Here is a 14,483-nt window from a genome sequence, read left to right as displayed (position 1 = left end):
AATTTGTTTTTAGTTTAACCCCAAATCCCCAATCCTTTGCCAAATGATCCTCTATGTATCCTACATAAAGGACAGGGTCTTTCTGGCAGAAAACCATTAAAAGTTTTATTTGCAGTAAGAGAAGCATACCTTCTTATTATCAAACAGGTGCATGGCCCCCTTGCGGGGGGGTCACCCGTCACCCGCATCCCCGTGTGTCACGGTGTTGCCGCACACCATTAACGCATCAAAACGGAAAAGGAAATGTAAGCAGTGTTTGCTGTCCAAAGTTCACGTCAACAACTCCTTATTATGAAGGCACTTCTGAGCCTTTCCTCCTGCCTCTGGGAGCTGCCAGCAACCCAGTTCCAGGAGAGAAAATAGCTCCACACCTCCTGTAGCCCATGGAGTCCTCTTGTTGGGACAAGGTCCCCCCAGGAGAGAGGAACCCCCAGCAGGGTCAACACTGGAGGTCCTGGGAGTGGGTGGTGCTGAGGAGGCCATGCGGGGAGGGCTGTTCCCTGTTCCCTTCCCCTCAGGAGACAGCTTGCCCAAGGTGACACAGCACCGGATGGGATTTCAGGGTCAGGGACCACGGAGCCTGGGGCTGTGGACCACACCAGCGCAAAGCCACTGCATGCCCCAGACTGGGGCTGTGGACTACACCAGCCCACGGCCACCGCATGCTCCAGACCAACACAAGAAGAGTGCAGTCCAACAACATCTTCATCTACGGTAGGTGCCACGGTTATCGTTCCTAAGAGAGCCCATGGCCACTTCTACCAGGTGCCCTCCACTCTTCCCCTGCCCCAGCTGGTCCCCCTGTGACAGCCGTGTCTCTGAGAACGGGGTGTGGAGCCAGGGGGAAAACACAAAATAAACCACCTGCTACTAGAAACAGCCTCGCTGTCCTCAGGGAGCCCGTCCCGGGGCCAGCCTCTCTGTCCTCAAGGAGTCGATCCCGGGGCCAGCCTCGCTGGACTCAGGAAGTCGGTTCCAGGACCCCATGGACACCAAATCCAGGCACATTCAAGCCGCACAGGTGGACCTGCTGAATCTGCGTATACAAAGAGTCGGCCCTCCGACACGCGTTTCACATGGCAGGAACAACATTTTCTGCGTGTACAAAGAATCAGCCCTCCGACATGCGTTTCACGTAGCAAAACACTCTATTTTCTCCCTGAGTTTGGTTCAAAAAATCCACCTATAAGTTGACCCGCAAAGCTCAAGCTTCTGTTGGACAAGAGTCAACTGTATGCAATTGACACTGATTCCTACCAACAATATCCAGATCTTACTATGACCAGCACGATAAACAGAATGAGCAAAATTTAAAAACTAAAGCAGAGTTTTTTCCTGCGAGTTGGCGCACTGCATATCCCCTGTGGGAAAGACCACACTGGCTGCTGACCAAACTCCACCGGCCTCTTCCTCCGTCCTGAGGGCATCTTCCTCCATCCTGACAGCAGCCTGGGCTCACCTCAGTCCCAGGGCGGGGGAGGGGGACGCACTGTGCACCCTCCCAGCTTTCCTCCGCCCCTTCCCTCAGGCTGGCCCAAGAGCAGCCTGGACAGTCACGTGCTGGGGACACCGAGCTGCCCCTCCTCCGCCCACAGCCTCAGGCCACCTGTCTCATCTGTGACTGAGAAATAGAGCTGCAGCTGGAGGCGGGAGGTGGGACACGCTGGGATCTACCCATGGCCAGGCCGAGCTGCTCGGATCACTCAAGCTTCACTTTCGTCACTCGCTCTACCAAATAGACTAGAATAAAATATGTCACGTTCTCCTTTCCACACACTCCCAAGCCTCCCATCCCACTTCCCGGCGCTGACCCCGTAAGAACACTTTGTGCGTCTTTCCAGATATTTTTATCCTCCTCAAGCACAGAACCACATTCAGAGTGAATTTTTCTTTTTTTTTTTTTTTTTTTTTTTTAACAGAAATGGCACCAGGGCAGATGATGATTTTTTTGTACCATTTCTTTACTTTCTTGGGCATTTTCCGCACCAGGACAGATGGGCTCTGCTCTCCTTCCTCCCCGCCCAAAGCTGTCTCACAGCAGCCACACACAGAGCCGTAAACCCTCGCAAGACTGTGGGTGTCTCAGGGTGCCCCAAGTCCCCAAAGACCAAGGGTCACAGATCCACATTGTCCAGCAACACTTCCGACATGGCCTTGAGCCTGGGAACCCTGCTGGCCAGCCCAGGCCAGCCCCAGAATAGAGGTGTGAGGGGTAACATCTGCACTTCTTAAAAAAAAAAAAAAAGGCAGATATTCAGTGCCACATTTAAAATGGTCATGGTGGCCAGGCACAGTGGCTCATGCCTGTAATGCCGGCACTTTGGGAGGCCAAGGTGGGCAGATCACTTGCAGTCAGGAGTTCAAGACCAGCCTGGCCAACACGGTGAGAATCCCGTCTCTACTAAAAATACAAAAATTAGCTGAGCATGGTGGCAGGCACCTGTAATCCCAGCTACTCAGGAGCCTGAGACACAAGATTCTCTTGAACCCTGGAAGCAGAGGTAGCAGTGAGCTGAGATCATGCCACTGCAATCCAGCCTGGGTGACAGAGCAAGAGTCTGTCTCAAAAATAAAAATAATAAATAATAACAAAAGAAAAATATGTATATGCATTCCTAGTCCCTTGGAGCTGCAGCAACAAAGCTGGTGATATATTTTGGGTGTTTCTAATCAATGTTTTCCATGAGCTACACTGCAAGTCTCAACCTTGATCCTGCTACAGTAATCATCTATTACAAATTAAAACAAGAACCATAACTCTGTCTCCTACTAAAATATTCTAATTGAGACATGTTAACAGAATACATTTCTTTGGGTGAGAAAGTATGCACCAGGGTGGGGAACAGACGGCCCACCGATTGTGCTGTGGCCCTAACCACCAAGGACTCACGAATCATCCACAGACAGGCTGGAAACTCAAAAAGAACACTAAATTGCTCTTTGACATTAATTCTTAAGGCTTGAGAAACCAAAGTTCACTTTGTAAAAGACTTGAAAAAGGATGAAGTCAGAAGTGGCTCAGCAGAGATGCACCAACTCTCACCTGGGAGAGACACTGCTTGCTAATCACGTCTGGATTAACGGATGCACTAAAAGCATCTCTTCCAACAGGGACACAGACTACAAACAGGAATGCTGCGCACACCTTCCCCAGATTACCCAGTCCTGATCCATCCACCCCTTAGGCGGTCCCCAGCCAAGTCCAATAAGGAAATGAACCCACAGCAGACGCAGGTGCAGGCAGTGAGGGCAGTGGCGTCAGGGAATTCCACTCCATAAACCTTGGCAGCTCGCAGGGAGGCGCATCTCTCCTCATCAGGCACTAGTGTGGCTTTCATTCTTCACAGCTGCTATCTGATCTCTCGCTAATCAGTGTTTTCCTGACAACAAAGTCAAGGTTTCCCTGAAGAGACTGCCAGATGAAAGAAACGGAGAAAAGACAGAAAAGCCAGCTGTACCCAGCTGGACAGGTGAAGTCATTTAAGTGCAGGATGATCTGGCCACTCCAAATATGCAGGGCTTTCCAATTTTGTTAAAATGAAACCCAGCCTTTGAAAAGGCCCAGACTTCCCACAATGCATGGTATTTATGGTGTGGAGGGCACTGTAGAGAAGTTATCAGAAAGTTCACAACAGCAAGATCCACGGAGGCTCTGCCATGTGCCAGGCACGAGACAACTGTTTACATAAAACACCTCATTTCATGCTACAGAGAGTCCACAGACTGCTCCACATTTCACCCTACACAGACTCCACAGACTGCTCCACATTTCACCCTACACAGAGTCCACAGACTGCTCCACATTTCACCCTACAGAGTCCATAGACTGCTTCACAGAACACTACCAAAGGGCATCATCAAATGATCCCCAAGAAGTAATGAGCACCTTGAAAGTAAGAAAGCCAACCTCCTCCCTCTCCCTTATCTCCCTGTCCTCTTTTCCAGAAAACCAAGGAAATATGAAGGGCCAGTGATGCCCCACTGAAGAACGCTCTCCTGGTGGTTACGCTCTGTACATAGGGAACACAACACTGCTCCGTGCTGCGCGAGGCTACTATTCTATACTACACTAGTATGATCTGTTTGTTCTATTCTATACTATTCCATTCTCTACGATAGAATACAACAGTTTCATTCTATACTATATAATACTGTACTATCTGTTCTATTCTATACTATTTTCTTCTATACGGAAAGGAGTTAGCCAGCTTGCCTTAGGCAGACAGTAAGGAAAGGGTCTCAGAGAGCCGCCAGCCTCCAGCCTCCAGTTTTGTGCAGATAGGGGGCTTGCCTAAACATGCTCACAGCAGACTAAGGGCCCCCATGCGCACGGGGGAATGGGGTGCAGCCACCAGAAAATCGCTCCTTACACAGACAGGGAGCCCAGCCCCATCAGCTTCTATATAAAAGCACTTGTAGTCAACTGGGAAGGCGGCAACAAGCAACCTGCTCTCAGCACCCCTGTTTTCGCCGAGAGCTTTCCTTTTAGCTTAATAAGTTCCACTGCACGCACTCTTCGATGTCCACGTGCCTGTTTCTTCCTGGTCATGAGACAAGAACCTGGACTTAGCCGAGCTAAAGAGCAAAACTCCTGCATCAGTGCTACAGAACACTATCCTCTCTGTTCTGTGCCATGCGAGTCTACTATTCCACACCATACTATGTAATATTAATACTATGCTGTGTGTTCTAATCTAGACTATATTATGCTATGCAATACTACGCCATTAGTTCAACTGTATACTCTGCAATACTATCCCACTTGTTCTATTCTAGACCATGCAATACTATTTGTCCTATTGTATACTATACTACATAATGTTACAATGTTTCTTCTGTTCTATGCTACCCTATATAACATTATACTATTGGTTCTATCCTGCGCTACTCTCTATAATTCTATTCAGTTGGTTCCATTCTATACAATAATCTTGCATCACTTTACCATCCTCCACGATACAAGAGTAGAGCCAGTTATACTTTCATAATCTCTTTCCCAAGCTCTTACCCCGTAAGAAATGTGATGTTTTACTATGCCTCACATAAATGCACATTTCATGATAATCAATGCCATTTCCTATGGTTATAGAATTCTGTCTCTATGATTCCATTGATATGGCTTCTTTGGGCTTTTCTGTAAGTCCTTTGCAGTGTCTGGTTTCCTAGTGAAAAGATGACTAAGGTCCAGATAAGATCCTACGAAACCAGCATCCACACAGGCTCACCTGTGTGCCCACTCCTGGACTCCGTGTTGAAGGAGTGACAGGAAGACAGATGGCTGTCGGTGGATGGAAGGCAACAAGGAAAGAGTAGATTCCAGAACTGAGACAAGTATCAAGGCTCTGGCACAGCTGAGGGTCGATCCCAATTCTAGCCTCTCGCAGAAAGGCAGAGGAGACTTAGCACGAAGAGCATGGAACTTTGCTTTAATAAAGCAAATGCTTACCATCCACTGTGAGGAACTCAAGAAGAAATGGCAGTAGGCTCTACTAATAACTACTGCTGTGAAAAATGGAAGGGAGGGGGTACATTTTCACCTGGGCCATGTGGAAAGTTGGCTGGAACTGCCGCTGGACCTGATACTGGACCTGCCCCTGGACCTGACGCTGGACCTGCCCCTGGACCTGATGCTAGACCTGACGCTGGACCTGCCCCTGGACCTGCCACTCGGTCTGCTACTGGACTGCTAACAAATGCTGCAGATTTTTATGGAGAGAAAAGTACAATGCGTCTGAGAGCAGCTGTCCCAGCTCTGGATGAAGCCGGCAGAACAAGGAAGCAGCAAAGAGGCTGGTATCATTCAGTGGGCAGAGTCAATGACCGTCCTCCAAGTCCAGAAAAGCTCAACCTGCATGTCTGCAACTAGAAATACCAATCATAAGCCAGACCTCCTGGCAAATACCATTGACCCGCTGTAATTCTGTGTGGTGTGTTATGCCCCATGTACAGGAAGTCACTCACAGAGCCTTTAACAAGGAAGTATTAACATGACTTTTAATGCAATATAACAGCTTTGCACCCATTTAACATATATTTAACCCCAGTGGTATATGTAAATATATATTTTATACAACATCAGGCATGTTTACCTAATGGCTCGAATCTTCACAATGTCTCTCTCCCTGAGAGGACAGCAGAGGATCCCATGCACTGTCTCCAGGAAGATGGCCCTCCCAGAGAGGACTCACAAATCAAATGTGCACATGCATGCGTGCACAGACACATATCACACACACACACACACATGCACACGCACACCTACATGCAATACATACATACACACATGCACACACATTCACATAATCACATAATACCAACACATAACACATGCATGCACATACACACAACATTCAAACACACATGCATATACATACACATTCATGCATATACATTCTGACACACACATACGTATGTAAATGCATGGACATAACATGCACAAATAGACATGTATAACTATACACACACGAGCATCCATGTATGCATATTTCCACATATGTGCACTGCCATGCCTAAACATGTAACACATGCACACACATACATGCAACAGATACACATGCACACATATACACATGCATGCACTGTACATTACACACAAAGGCACACATACATGCACAACACATATACATGCAATACATATTTTCATACACATAAATGCAAACACACATACATATATACACCCCTCAAGGACTCCATTATTCAATTCTAAACAAAGTGGTTTATCCCCCAAATGTACCTTCTCGTAATTAATAAGCTCTACTGCACATTTCTTGATTTCAAATAATGAGGTCTCACACACGGCACACACACATTTATACTCAAATACATGTGAACATACAAATAGAAATAGGCACACGTGCACGAAGACCCTCTTCTGTAAAGGTTTTCTCAAACTTGAACTGAACGAATTCTGCTAATTATAGTCAGAGTCAGCAAAGATATATATTTGACGTCAGAATGAATATACTCGTTCTTTTCGTTACTCCTGGCAACAGCAAGAATGTAAAACAGAGTTGTGTGATACGATGCCACTTATTCAATCTCACTTCGTGGGATCTGACCCACTTGTAATAGCATTTCTGTCTGAGTGATTTCCTTCTGACGAAAATCATGAGATAATTCCTTCCCTTCCTGCTTTCTCTTTCCCAGGCCTTTTCACTGCCCTTTCATCATCTCGGAAACTAAATCATAGTTGTCAAAATGGAAGGCAAAGAAACAGCCTTAGGAGAGAATCTCACAGTGGAATGGACCCGAGAGAGGAAAAAATATTCTTTTTGAAAATGTACAAAAGGAAAAGTCAAGAGGCCTGGGCTCCCTCTCACGACAGAAACAGACGTCGGCAAAGCAGGTCGCTCAGCACAGTTCAGCTCTGTGGATGAAACGGAGATTCTAGTCCTTGTCCCTGTTTCAAGCTCTGTGTATGAAACAGATTCTAGCCCTTGTCCCTGTTTCATGATGTTGCAGTGAAGGAAACAAAACAGACAAAGGGCACAGGCTGGAGAAAAGGATTTTAAAAGGATGACTTAAAATGTGCGCCTGGTTTTCAAGGGCACAATGAGGACACTTTCAAGTACATTAAAGCTGATTTATAAGAGACGGGTATAAAGACTCTACAAGGTCATTAGACTTTAGACTTACAAAGAAAACAAATCACATTCTCCTAGCATCACCAGTCAGGTGTTCCACAAATACTAAGAATAGCCACCGCAACGCGATCCACTATGAGGGGTCAAAACATAAACCTTGTAGCGTGGCCGAGAGCTCCTATAACCTGATTTCTAGGAATCCAATTTTAAACATCCTCACTAGCTAGCACATCACAAAAATACAGAGCTCCAAATGCCGTAACACAAGTGCTAAGAACTCCTAAGCCAAAAATATACGAGGCATTTCAGGCAAAAATCCCAGAATCAGAAGAACACAAGTTTTCTAAGTTCTTCAAAAGCTGGTGTTGGTTGAGGCTCTTCTGCAGACTTCAACAAAAGACACGCTAGAATTAGCCATTGACAGTAACCCTGAGTCAACACGCACAGTGTTCGGAAAAGCACAAGGCCTGCTCCGGGCTTGAGACCCCTGGGAACTTTCTCTGGACCACATCGAGTGGATGACTTTGAGAACTCAAAATAACCAACAATCAGTCCATGAACAGAGAAAGAAGACTGCAGCCTCCCTGGGGACGTGGCTCCATGCCTGCCCCCTTTCTTCCAGGTACCTTTGCCCTTCCTGGCTCCCTCCTCCACCTGGAGACGCTGTGGGTTCAGGCTCCTCTCCAGCTGTGTCTTGGTCCACGGCTGGCTGCCCGTGTGAAACACCAGGGCTTGAAGGATCATATCCATCTGCTTCCTGCACTTCCCACCTACTTCCGCGAGACCCCCAGGCTCTGGCTGCTCTCAGGGATCAGGGCCGCCAGGCTCCCCTCGCAGGCTCCAACTGGAGTCCTGCACCCTGGTTTTCAGCAACGCTTGGGACTTTCTCCTGGAAACTCTCGGCTCTGGGCTTTAGTGAACTGCGCCATCCAGCTCTTCTCTGGACTCTAAGCAGGACCTTTTCTGGGTCTTCCAACCCTTCCTCCATTTCCAAATGTGGGCTTTCCTTTGGCCTCCTCTCTCGAGACATGCGCGCCTCACACTCTGGCTACTTGACCTGCACTTCTACGTAAGAGGCTCCCAAATGCACCCTGCTCCAGATTTTCCCCAAACCTCCTCCTGTATTTCCAAACTCGCAGCTTGCAGTGGTGTCTCTAAGTATCTCCGAGTCAGGTCCACACTTGCTTCTCCTCCTGATTTCCAGCAAAGCGCAACGCCGACCTCCGGGTGCAGACTCGCAGCTTCATCCGCCCTCCTGCACTCCCTCTTCCCCTCCTGACCCAGGCACCGAATCGCTCAGCTCACTGGCTGCCTTCTCTCTTCCTCTCGCCACGGCGAGTGCCCTGCATGAGCCTGCTCTGTCCCTCCGGCTCCACGGCATGCCGCACATCAGAGGCACGATTCTCTCCGAAACCCTCAGTGGCTCCCTAGTATCCGACAGGTAAGGACTTCCACATTCTGGCCTCCATCTAACTTTCTGGTCTCAGATATGCACATGCTTATTTTATCTATGCAAAGAGAGTACAGGCCTCACACCTGCTCTCATTCCTGGGCTCCTAGCTTCTCCTGAAGGTGCTGTATGAGCTACCTATGCACTTTCCAAACACTAACTGAATATGCGCTTGGAGAACACTTACTTGATAATTTTGTGGCATTGCCGGATGACGTGGACAAAGTGAGAACTACGCAGGTGTGTGGATGCTGCCTTGTCCAGACCTCACTTACCCAGACACTCCCAGATGCTCAAGGTGACCAGCCCTATTGGAGCACAGACAGGCACAGGCTGCACTCCCACAACTGGGCCCCGCGAGCTGAACTATAATCATGAAGCAGCTGTTTGCTCCTAAATCTGTTTATGCCGCTGTACTTGTTACACATTACTGAAACCAATAAAGTACGACACCAAAGAGACAATAATTGTATGAAAACTAAGTTGGATGCCTTTGAAAGACTTAATATAGGGGAATTTTTTTTTTCATTTTAATCTTTTCTAAATTGCTATCAAATTAGGTATGGGCAAAAAATATACACAATGTTTGAGGAAATAATTTTTAAAGGTTTCAAATCTAACATCTTGTTTCTCTTGTGTTGCCTATTCTCTTCTAGAAGAATCAAAACTATGGCAGGCCTGCGATGGCTGTGGTTGAGGAAAGAGGCCACACCCACAGCCAGTAGAATCACGCTCAGCAGCAGCCTAGCCCCGCGTGGAAGAGGCGTGAACACTCTCGGGAGAGGTGGATGTGCACTAACCGTTCCCAGCTCTGATCTCTTTGATTAACTGAATATGGTGATTGGTTTTATCTGAACGTCAGACAAAAGGGTGTCTACACCCAGGAAAGACTCTAAACACTCTGGACCCTGCTGGGGCAGATGGTGACCGTGACCCAGTGATACCACTCTCCAGTGGGCAGCCAGCCCAGTCTCTTAATCGTAAAGGACATTCATAGCAACACTATGAAAAAGAAACACGACTGTTCTGACCCGGAAAAGTGAAATTTAAAACATTAAATATCCAGGTTCTAACTAAGAGGCAGACGGACCGGGCGCGGTGGCTCACGCCTGTAATCCCAACCCCTTGGAAGGCCGAGGTGAGTGGATCACTTGAGGTCAGGAGTTCGAGACCAGCCTGGCCAACATGGTGAAACCCCATCTCTACTAAAAATGCAAAAATTACCCGGATGTGATGGTGGGCACCTGTAATCCCAGCTACTTAGGAGGCTGAGGCAGGAGAATCGCTTGAACCCGGGAGGTAGAGGTTGCAGTGAGCCGAGATCACACCACCGCACTCCAGCCTGAGCAACTCCTTCTCAAAAAAAGTAAAATAAAATAAAATAAAATAAAATAAAATAAAATAAAATAAAATAAAAGGCAGACAAAGAAAAGGAGATTTCCTCTGATCTTAAAAACAGAAGTATTTGATTCACAGCCTGGATAATTGAAGATCTGCATAGAAATCACCTAGGGCCTCGCCCTCCCTCACAACAGACTGGGATAGAGGGAAGAAGGGCAGGAGGTGGGCCCCTTGTCCACGAGAGGCTCCTCCCGCCCCATCCCCTTCCGCAGGAGGGCAGGCCCGTTCTCCCCAGGTAAGACCCCGGCATCTCTACAGGGACACCCACCTCCCTTCCCTGCAATCCACTCCAGCTGCTCACGGCCAGTCAAGGGGGGCGCTCTTCAGAGAGGAGCAAACGGTTTCGGGGAGAGCCTGAACTCCGACGTCCCAGGTGTGGCTTGCCAGGGAGCACAGAGGAAGGATGCAGGTTCTGAGAAGGAGGAGGCGCAGGAGAACGAGAGAGAAAAGAGAGACAAGAGAGGCAGACCGCCCAGCGGCGGGCTGAGCACAGGACCTGGCTGAGGCCTCCTGGGGAGGGGCAGAGGCAAACATGCTGCTGATTCTAGGCTACTCGGGAAGTTACAAGCTCCGAAGGGGCTGCAAGGCAGGACTCGCTGAGGAGCAGTCATGTGGATGCCCCGCCTCTCACACGGTACACACTGACAACATGCAACTCACAAACAACACAACACGCATGTACAATGCGCGTATACAACACTGACAACACACAATGCACACAAACACACACAACCTATACAACACATACCCAATACATGCAACTCACAACACAACATGTACGTACAACACACTCTTACATACATACAGCACACGTAACTCACATACAACACAACACGCACGTACAATGCACTCATACAGGACACACAACACACAACTCACAAACAATATGCACATGCAACACACTCATACAACACACAACACTCATACAACACACAACACACACAACTCACAACACAACATGCACACACAACACTCACACAACATAGACACAATACATGCAACTCACCACATACACATACAATACACTCATACAGCTCACGTACAACACATGCAACTCACGTTCAACACACCATGCACCTACAACACACGCAACTCAATGCAACATTCACGTACTCACAACACAACATACACATACAATACACTCATACAACACATACAAGAAATGGAACTCACGCACAACACAACATGCACGTACAACACACTCACACAACATATAACACATACAACATACACAATACATACAACTCAACACAAATACATGTACAATGCACTCACAACACACAACACTTACACAACACACAACACATGCAACTCACAAACACACATACAACACACTCATACAACACACAACACTCACACAACATACACACAATACATGCAACTCATATACAGCATACACATATGCACAACACACAACATTCATACAACACACAACACTCATACAACATACAAAAAATACAACTCACAAATACACGTACAACACACTCATACAACACACAACACTCAAATATACAATAAATGCAACTCAACACAATATGCACATACAACACACATACAACCCATGCAACTCACACACAACACAACACACTCATACAACGCATTCATACAACACACACTGTACACATTCTAAGTATGAAATAGAAAACAGCACACGCATGGTTTCTAAAGTATGATGAAAGTTTTCTCAAGAAGGTCATCCAACATCCAAACTGGCGCCATGTCCTCATTTTCAGCTGCTGTTCAGATTCGAGCATTTTTATCATCTGCTCTATGAATTATAATAATATAGCATAAACCCATTTTTCATTTTACACCCTCTTTGGTGTGGGGTGCTCCAAAACAGGGGCCAGGAGCCTCAGAGTCGTCCCTCAGAACAAAACACAACCCACACTCAGAGGCCAGAAAGGGAACTCGGGGGGCGACACACACTCTCTCATCTGCAGAGCTCTGCTTCAATTACTTCACACGTAACCAGGGCTGGAACGGGGTTGCTGAGGGTACAGACACGGCAAACTGAGAAGAAACTGGCAGGTGGAGAAAGATCGGCCAAAAGCCAAGGAAAAATGCTGAACATTTTCCACAAATAGTTCACACGACAGATGATACTCGGGCTACTGAAAGTTTATTGAGAGGGGTCTTGCTCCAAAGAAAAAGTTCTCTCCCAAGGTTATCGAAGATTCACAGCAGACATCTGCCCCCAACACACCATCTGCCGAGGGCCTATGAGTCAAAAAGAAGGTAAGACAGAAGTAAGGGTGCAGGGGAAGGAGAGCCGGAGGGGACCGAGAACTCGGAACCAAGTGAAGTGATGGGCGGACACTGAATGCCTGACTCCAGGGTTATCACCTCGGAAAACAAGTCTGTTTAAGTCCGTAGTAACAGTGTTAGTGCTTTCACTGAACCTGCACTCAACACTGGAGAACCTCCCTGTGTTATGAAGACGATCTGAAAAATAACATTAATTCACAAGGTAGGGTGACGATTCAGCCACAGAAAATAAAACTGATATAATCCACTGCAAGTCACACTGTGTCTTTCTTTAAGACTGGTTTATGATGCAGAAAAGAGGCAGCTTGAGATCTAAAATACTGAAACTGGCAGACACCTTGTTTCCCTGAATTCTCACAACCGTGGCACCAGCTAGGGTAACACAGAGTGGCTTTCAGAGCTTCCAGAACAGCAGAACAGATCAATCATAAATGTGCAAAGGTGATCTGAAGACAGAATTAATATTCCACGTTTTGGCTTAAACTAGTCATGTAATTTCCAATAAGTGGGAAACATCCACACCAATTTTTATAAGAAAGTTCAATGTGAACACATAGTACAGAACACTATCTTTGTTTTGGAATTTATTTACTTAATATGACAATTTCAATTGTCTTTAGGGATTCCTGATATTGAATGCTCATCTTTATTAATGATGAGCTACCAATTTTCTGACTGAGGAAATGGAAAGTTGTCACTGCCTAACAGCAATACTCAACACAGCCTGTATGAAAGGGAAAGCTATACCTGTGTGCACACACATGCATACACATGCATACACATACCTACACATGTACACGCACACACATACACGTGTATGCACTGCACGCACATGTACACGTGTGTGCATACATACATATACATGCGCACATACGCACATGCATGCATACACACGCATATACGCACACACATATACACGTGTACACATGTACACACATTGATGCATATACACGTGCACATGGACACGCATACACGCACATACACACGCATACACACGTGCACACACATGCATGTGTACATGCATACGTAAGTATCATCTCAGGTATGTGGATTCAAAATTCTGATGCAAACAAGAATAATCACAAAACAAGGTAGGGTGTCAACAAGTGAGAATTGAGATGGATGTCCTGGAATGTTCCAGAGAGGATATGAGGGAGGTCTGCACATCACATGAACATCTTAACCATTTTTAACGTGACCATTCCTGCCAACATCAGCCTGGATTAAGATGATTTCATTTACATAAGGAACAGAAAATATAATACTTGTTCTAATGAGGTTCGATAATCATTAGATTATTTTCATAATTATAAGTAATCACTAAATAACTTCCTTTCAAGGGTCTAAAAATAAAAATAAGATAACAAAGTCACAGTCCTGACAGTTTTATCATGCAAATCACAGCTGTGAAAATAAAGCATGGTTTTGAGACTATGCCCTCCTCAAATACCCTTCATGGAATTTTGTACCAGTAATGGCTGGTAATTAATTGTTATACCAGGTGGAAAAGTATATCATTTGGGGTATACGAAGTAACCATGTAAAGAGAAATGACCATACACACCTGAAACCAGGTCTCATTTCACAACTGTTTCCTACTTTAGATTTGCTTAATTTACTTCATGAGGTGCCTTGAGGAGAGAAAGCAGAGCTGGGATCCGCCCCGAGGCTGCTTCGGGAAGAGCTGGGTGGGCACCAAGACCCTCAGACCGAGGGCCGAGCTGCGTGGCTATGACCCCATCACTGTGGCTCCCCAAGTGTGTGTCCTTATGTGTCACGCA

At 46.6% G+C, this 14,483-nt stretch overlaps 1 pseudogene; it reads left to right on the top strand.

The window, feature by feature from the left end:
* The first annotated feature begins 359 nt into the window (after window positions 1–359).
* On the top strand, window positions 360–9,891 carry LOC139361074 (uncharacterized; annotated as a pseudogene).
* The last annotated feature ends 4,592 nt before the right edge of the window (window positions 9,892–14,483 follow it).

The sequence above is a fragment of the Macaca nemestrina genome (genome assembly GCF_043159975.1).
Source record: "Macaca nemestrina isolate mMacNem1 chromosome 4 unlocalized genomic scaffold, mMacNem.hap1 SUPER_4_unloc_8, whole genome shotgun sequence".
NCBI lineage: Eukaryota > Metazoa > Chordata > Mammalia > Primates > Cercopithecidae > Macaca > Macaca nemestrina.
The sequence above is the reverse complement of the archived record's forward strand: the minus strand, read 5'-3'. Positions and strand labels throughout refer to the sequence as shown.